Genomic DNA, 8,386 nt, shown 5'->3' with positions numbered 1-8,386 from the left:
ATTCAATATTATAGTACAATTTCAGAACAATTGAAATACTTATACACGACTTTTTGTACGGACACTAGATAAATGCTTGTTTTGGTCACCTTTGGAACCCTTATTCCTCAACCTTAGGGACTATATATATAACCCCCCCAAAACAATCCCAAGCTTCCTTTTATGATTATATAAATATTACTGTGGATTCATAATTATTCTTTGGATACCAATTTTCGTGGCTTTCGTGTGTAGAGTTAAACCACGAAATTAAATGTTCAACGATTAACAAATTTTCTATAGGCTTGTATGAAGACTTCGGCAAAACCACGAAATTAAATATCCACAAAAACGCAAATTTTCTTTCATCCACGAAAATTGGTACCCACGAAAATAAATGAATCCACAGTATGTTATAATTTTAAAGCTTCCTTTTTACTTATACTGAAGTTATTATCTGGAAACCATCCATCTTGGGAAGACGACGACAGGATACCTACATGTATTTCAACTGCAAAAATTTCTGTGGTTGTTTAAAAATTTCAAACATGTACAATGAAATATTGTTTTAGAAATTGATAAGCCTAGATATGCCTTATAATTTTCCCCCGCATAGTTGAAGGACCATTTACACTCAGAACCGAGTCATCAGTAGGCAGCTAGTACAGATGTATTAAAACAACCTAGCATCATATTGCTAGTAGTGGTAGTAGCATTCTCTGGTAAATTTGTTCTTTTTTTTATAATATGTTTGGTTCAAATCAAAATAGAATGCTTTCATCTCCCTAATACTTACATTGTAAATAGAGATGATACTACTTTGACAAATCCTTGTACATGAGAGTTTTCTGTCAAATCTTTATTTCACAAAGAATGATTTGCATAACAATGAACTGAGCTCAAAGCAAAGTATTCAATAATACACTTAGACAAAGAGCTAAATTCAGTGATATACTTTGTACTACAGGTCCTTCATTAACATCCATCGACCAAAACCACATCTCAAAAACATTCCATACTACATGGTTGGATTCAGAAGTCCTGAAAAAGACATGATTTTTTTTATCATATTTTAACTACATGGTTGGATTCAGAAGTCCTGAAAAAGACATGATTTTTTTTTATCATATTTTAAGTATATATACACAGGTTAAAACTTTCTTGTGGTACAATCATTCCGTATCTAGCAACTATCAATTTGCTTCATGCACACATTGATATGTGTTGAGTTTACCTCTGTTGGAAATAAGAACACACAAACCTCCACCTAATTTTAGTCAACGGAAAAAACATTCAAAACTATAAAATATTATCTAAGACTTGCAGTGTCTATTTACCATTGCTACTGAATCAGTGATATATGTACACATAATTATGTACATGCAAGACTAAAATTATAAAGTACATATATAAGACTAAAACTGACATTCAGTCTTTACGATATCTTCATTCCCAAAGTCATTTTCAAATCTGACTTCATGGTAAAATAAGATTCCATATCTACAACCAATGAAAAGGAAATATCCCTCTAATAGACTAGCATTTTAATCACAGTTTTCGAAAAATGGAAGCTAGGTCACGGTGGTACCTAGAACTAAAAAAATCGAAACAATATATCTTAAATATTTCAAATGCATGTACATGAAATAATATTAATCTCTAAAATTCACCATATTGTTCCCTTTTTTATCTTCTGTTCGATACTGTATATCCAGTGGCGGATCCAGAAATTTTCTAAAGTGGGGCCCACTGACTGACCTAAGAGGGGGCTCGCTCCAGTCACTATTCAGTGATTCCCTATATAAGAAACCAAATTTTTTCTCAAATAGCAGGGGCCCGCCCCCCCCTAAATCCGTCTCTGATATCAACCTCTAGATGTCTTTCAATTACATTCAGTTTAGTGTGGGTTGATGTTTGATTGTTGTACATGTTACAATGAGCAAAGCCCATACCGCAGTCAGCTACATGTATAAAAGGCCCTGATAAGACAATGTAAAACAATTCAAACGAGAAAACTAACATGTCTGTTTAAGGTTACATCATCAAAATATGTAGTGTAGGTAGGTAGGTCAGTATTTTCTTTTGATTATTTTTTGCGCCATGATTTTGAATTGTGTGGTTCGTCTTGCAAGGTCCGAGTTGTCCATGGGGCGAGAGTTCCCCTATTTATAATAATTGGATTATTTCTTACGACGGCAATAAAATGGCTTAGGGTGGGTTCTCAAAATAAGATCGGTCAGGTACCCGTAAACAAACATATTTTTTGGCCTTACCGAGAGCACCATTGAAATATATACAAATCACAGATCGGATACGCATCAACTATGTAAGACCTAATTTCAACACCCCTAAACAGTGAATATTTTTATCGCAAACAGTAGAATTTTATTACATAATCTGAAAGAGGAAACCTTGAACTTCACAGGAAAAATACTCCCATTGCTGGGAAAAATCATTTAAAAAAGTATCAGTTCAATATGTAAAGCCATTATTATAGCATTTTTTCAACTAAAATAGAATTTTCAGCTAAATGAAAGCATCAAAGGCATACACCTTGCTACTTAAAAGTAGCAAAAAGTGTTGGTTTTTTTTTAAATGTACATGTACTAAATAAAAGATATCATTTCATACCCGTAGCCAGGGGGGGTTCGGGGGGTTCGGACGAACCCCCCCTTGAAAACAAATAAGCACTGTTAAAGTCAATGTTCTGTTCGAATTGTGACTGTTAAAGTCGAGTTTGTGAGTCAAACGAACCCCCCTTTGGAAATTCCTGGCTACGGGCCTGCATTTAAATCTATTTGTTTTAAGTTTTGAAAAACTACAAAATCCCAATTTGTGACTAAACCTTGCAAACTGAATTTTCTACTTAAAAAAAGTGATTTAAAAATCACTTATTTCAGTAAGTCCCCTGCATGACTGAACATGGCATTTTATGAGCTGCCATTTTATCACACCAAAACAAACAGATAAACAAAAAAAATGACAATTGTAGGATACGTTTCTGTAAAATATGATAAAATCATGTTTTTAAATAAATGAATAATACCAAATAGATACACCAAAATTTAAAGCACATTTACAGGAGGGATATACACAATCATTGCTAAACTATACATTTCATACTCTATGCATTTCAGAGGCGGATTAAGGGGGGGGCACTGCCACGGGGCCCGGGCCCCCCCTTTTTGGGAAAAAAATGGTTGCTTATATAGGGAATCACTGAAGCGTGACTGGAGCGGGCCCCCTCTAATGTCAGTCAGTGGGCCCCCACTTATGGAAATTCCTGGATCCGCCACTGCATTTATATATAAAATTGGTTTAAAAAAAAAATATTGATGTGTATGGCAGTATGACTATCATGCTTATTCCAAATTGATGGTAAATTCCATGTCAGCATTGTATTTTGGGAATGAATTCCCAGGTAAATGCCAAGTCTAAATACAGCTGCTTCATCTATACTATAGCTGTCTGTAAATATATTCTTCCAATCAAGGCAAACCCAGCTGAGTACGGTGTATAAAAATACACTGAATATCCTCCACCAGTATTTACATGCGTATAGTAAATCCGTTAAAGAGTAAACCCCTCCTATCCTCCCTCATTAAATGCATCAAGAATTTCAGGGCTGTAATGTAATAATAATAAATAAGCTTTATTTAGAGTCGGCATGGTATATAAAACATAGACAAACATAAGCTCTAATGAGCTTTTAACCGACATGAAGGTCATTTATACACACCAAAATTGTACAAAAAACTTATGTCATGTTTCTGTATACCAAATTATCATGAAATTGAGCTGTTTCCTTCAACATATACAAATATGTAGAAATTATGTTCATCGTTTTCATTAAGATACCAGATATGACTAAACATGTAAACAACCCCTGAACTACAATGTTATATGGAATCGTCCATAATGTAAACCCCTATAATATACAATGTTGTATGGAATCGTCCAGGCGAAAGACAGAATTAGGGAATACACGGTTTCCGCTGTTCATGCCAGTGTTATCATGACTGACATTAGGGAATGAAATGCATATAGATGACTATATAATAAACAGCTGATAAAGTCTATTCAATAGTAACTTTTTTGTTCGTTGAAATGTGTGGGATTGTGCAGCACGTGTCATCATGACATGTGTCCCTTCGCGGCCTTCAGTTTAGATTATAGACTAGAAAAGAGACTAAATGCGTACAAACCTGATGTCAAATGAAGATATAGAAATTTAAATAACGTTGATCCTTTAAATGTATGAAACACAAACACATATGACAATTGTTCACATAAAATAGATAGTAAAATTTTCCAAATGAATTAAAATTTAGTCTCTGATGAATAATTCCCGCGCAAATGTCATGGAATAGACCAAAACGAATTTTCGGTGTGTGTTGTCATTAAAACATTCGGGTCAATGAACACAGTTATATTAAATATATAAATATGTTAACTATATTTATATTGGTTTTTCAGAAAAGTAACTTTACCAGATTTGTTTTGTGGCAAACAATGGTAAATAGCCTATATCATCTTGACATGACATATGAAAACCCCTTAAAAGCATAATGGTGTGTGTATGGAATAGTCCATGGAATTGTCCAAACCGATACAGGTGAAATACGTAGAATAATATTGCTGTGTCTATTGTGGACACAGCAATAAAATCAGATTTAAGATCCTTATGAGCCCGTAGTAAAGTAAAAAAACTGTAAAAAGCCTTATTTAATAAAATTTGCTCGATTAACCTTGAAGTGAAGACTAATAAAAATTTGCGTGTATAGTGAACCCCCTAAATAAAATAATACTGTGTTCTAGACCACTTCCCGTTTCGGTGATCTACAGAAATGATTTTTTACTATATAGTATGTTAATTATAACTAGCAAGCTTTAAGGTGGTACCCAACACTTTCACCAAAATTAATTTGGCTCGTTTAATTTTCAAAATATTTTTAAAAGTATTTACTTTGACCCTTTAACAAAAATATAAAAATTTCAAAAAGTTTGAACCAACCATTTTACCAGAAAAATTACACTGGTTATATAGCAGTTTGGCAAACACCAATTTTGATCATTGAGAAGTGTATTCTTCCTTTTACAACACAACGTAATTAAAACGTTTAGCTGAATTTACAGAGTTATCTCCCTGTAGTGTTAGGTACCACCTTAAAACCAGATTTGGTCCACCCTTTTCGGGACATGGCTGAACCGATGCAGACACAGAACAACTGTTTTCCATTCGTATATTTGATTGTTTGATATTGGTTTTCTAGGTTTTCTAGACTTTTATGGCTGTTGACTGCTCTATGGTCGGGTTGTTGTCGCTTGGACACATTCCATATTTCCTATCCCAATTATATTCCCTTTCCTTACGTTTCTCGATAAACATTGCTCACATACACATTTTATTTTTTTTCTAGTGGACTTTTGATTAAACATGTTAATTAAGAAATTAATAAGAAATAAAATGATTTACCACTAACAATTTCCTTCCATCAATATTTCCTGACCTTTTTTAACAATCAGGTAATCAGGTACGATAACAAAGTGTACTATGTAGAAATAGGTTATTAATTGTGTAGCAATAGTACGCAGGATAATGTGCATTGAAAATTGATACCGCCAGTGCTATATAGATCATTCCAATTGTGTTTACGGTATTAACAATAAACGTTTAACTTATTATTATGATTGATTGATTGATTGATTTGTTGATTGATGCTTTCTGTCTAGAGGCAAATATTTCATGCATGTTGACAAATGGTTGAGGACGAAACAAAGCATACAATGAATACAAAAAGCAAGTAGGACCAGGGATAAGTCGGCAGAAATACAAAACTGATATTATGACTGGCACTGGAAGATATGGAAACGTTGGATAGGGACAAAAAGATAGCCCAACAACAGGCCACCAATGGATTCCTTAGAAAAAAGCTGTAAGGGTGCGTTAACATACACAGAACATATATATATAATAACAAACCGTTACGCCAGTACAAATACAGTTTGGAAATAAAACTAGAGGCTCTAAAGAGCCTGTGTCGCTCACCTTGGTCTATGTTCATATTAAACAAAGGACACAAATGGATTCATGACAAAATTGTATTTTGGTGATGGTGATGTGTTTGAAGTTCTTACTTTACTGAACGATTTTGCTTCTTACAATTATATCTATAATGAACTTTGCCCATTAGTAACAGAGAACTATATTTGGTAAAAATTTACATAAATTTACCAAATTAATGAAAATTGTTAAAAATTGACTATAAAGGGCAATAACTCCTTAAGGGGTCAATTGACCATTTAGGTCATGTTGACTTATTTGTAGATCTTACTTTGCTGAACATTATTGCTGTTTACAGTTTATCGCTATCTATAATAGTATTCAAGAATACTAAAAACAGCAAAATTTCTTTAAAAATTACCAATTGGAGGGCAGCAACCCAACAACCAGTTGTCCAATTCATCTGAAAAAGGACAGATAGATATTGACTTGATTAACAATTTAACTTCTTGTCAGATTTGCTCTAAATGCTTTGGTTTCATAGTTATAAACCCAAAACTGCATTTTACCCCTATGTTCTATTTTTAGCCGTGGCAGCCATCTTGGTTGAATGGCCAGGTCATCGGACACATTTTTCAACCTAGATACCCCAAAGATGATTGTGGCCTAGTAGTTTCAGTGGAGATTTTTGTAAAAGATTACTTAGATTTACGAAAAATGGTTAAAAATTGACTATAAAGGGCAATAACTCCTAAAGGGGTCAACTGACATTTCGGTCATGTTGATTTATTTGTAAATCTAACTTTGCTGAACATTATTGATGTTTACAGTTAATCTCTATCTATAATAATATTCAAGATAATAACCAAAAACAGCAAAATTTCCTCAAAATTACCAATTCAGGGGCAGCAACCCAACAACCTATTGACCGATTCATCTGAAAATTTCAGGGCAGATAGATCTTGACCTGATAAACATTTTTATCCCATGTCAGATTTCCTCAAAATGCTTTGGTTTTTGAGTTATAAGCCAAAAACTGCATTTTACCCCTATGTTCTATTTTTAGATGTGGCGGCCATCTTGGTTGGTTGACCAGGTCACGCCACACATTTTTTAAACTAGATACCCCAAAGATGATTGTGGCCAAGTTTGGATTAACTTGGCCCAGTAGTTTCAGAGAAGAAGATTTTTGTAAAAGATTACTTTAATTTACGAAAAATGGTTAAAAATTGACTATAAAGGGTAATAACTCCTAAACGGGTCAACTGACCATTTTGGTTATGTTGAATTATTTGTAGATCTTACTTTGCTGAACATTATTGGTGTTTACAGTTTATCTCTATCTATAATAATATTCAAGATAATAACCAAAAACAGCAAAATTTCCTCAAAATTACCAATTCAGGGGCAGCAACCCAACAACCTATTGACCGATTCATCTGAAAATTTCAGGGCAGATAGATCTTGACCTGATAAACATTTTTATTCCGTCAGATTTTCTCAAAATGCTTTGGTTTTTGAGTAATAAGCCAAAAACTGAATTTTACCCCTATGTTCTATTTTTAGCCGTGGCGGCCATCTTGGTTGGTTGACCAGGTCATGCCACACATTTTTTAAACTAGATACCCCAAAGATGATTGTGGCCAAGTTTGGATTAATTTGGCCCAGTAGTTTCAGAGAAGAAGATTTTTGTAAAAGATTACTTTAATTTACGAAAAATGGTTAAAAATTGACTATAAAGGGCAATAACTCCTAAACTGGTCAACTGACCATTTTGGTCATGTTGACTTATTTGTAGATCTTACTTTGCTGAACATTATTGCTGTTTACAGTTTATCTTTATCTATAATAATATTCAAGATAATAACCAAAAACAGCAAAATTTCCTCAAAATTACCAATTCAGGGGCAGCAACCCAACAACCTATTGACCGATTCATCTGAAAATTTCAGGGCAGATAGATCTTGACCTGATAAACATTTTAACCCCGTCAGATTTGCTCTAAATGCTTTGGTTTTTGAGTTATAAGCCAAAAACTGCATTTTACCCCTATGTTCTATTTTTAGCCGTGGCGACCATCTTGGTTGGTTGACTGGGTCAAGCCACACATTTTTTAAACTAGATACCCCACTGATGATTGTGACCAAGTTTGGTTTGATTTGGCCCAGTAGTTTCAGAGGAGAAGATTTTTGTAAAAGCTAACGCCGGACGACGGACGCCGGACGCAAAGTGATGAGAAAAGCTCACTTGGCCCTTTGGGCCAGGTGAGCTAAAAAATCAAATCGTTTTCGTTTTCCTTTTTGAAAATCTAAAGTGTCGTCCTTATACTATAAGCCGTATGACTGACTTGACATTCTGTCAAAAACACTTTGCTCTGTCTTTCCAAATCGATTTTATACAGTA

The sequence above is a fragment of the Mytilus trossulus genome, chromosome 8, assembly GCF_036588685.1.
Source record: "Mytilus trossulus isolate FHL-02 chromosome 8, PNRI_Mtr1.1.1.hap1, whole genome shotgun sequence".
In the NCBI taxonomy this organism is placed as follows: Eukaryota; Metazoa; Mollusca; class Bivalvia; order Mytilida; family Mytilidae; genus Mytilus; species Mytilus trossulus.
The sequence above is the reverse complement of the archived record's forward strand: the minus strand, read 5'-3'. Positions refer to the sequence as shown.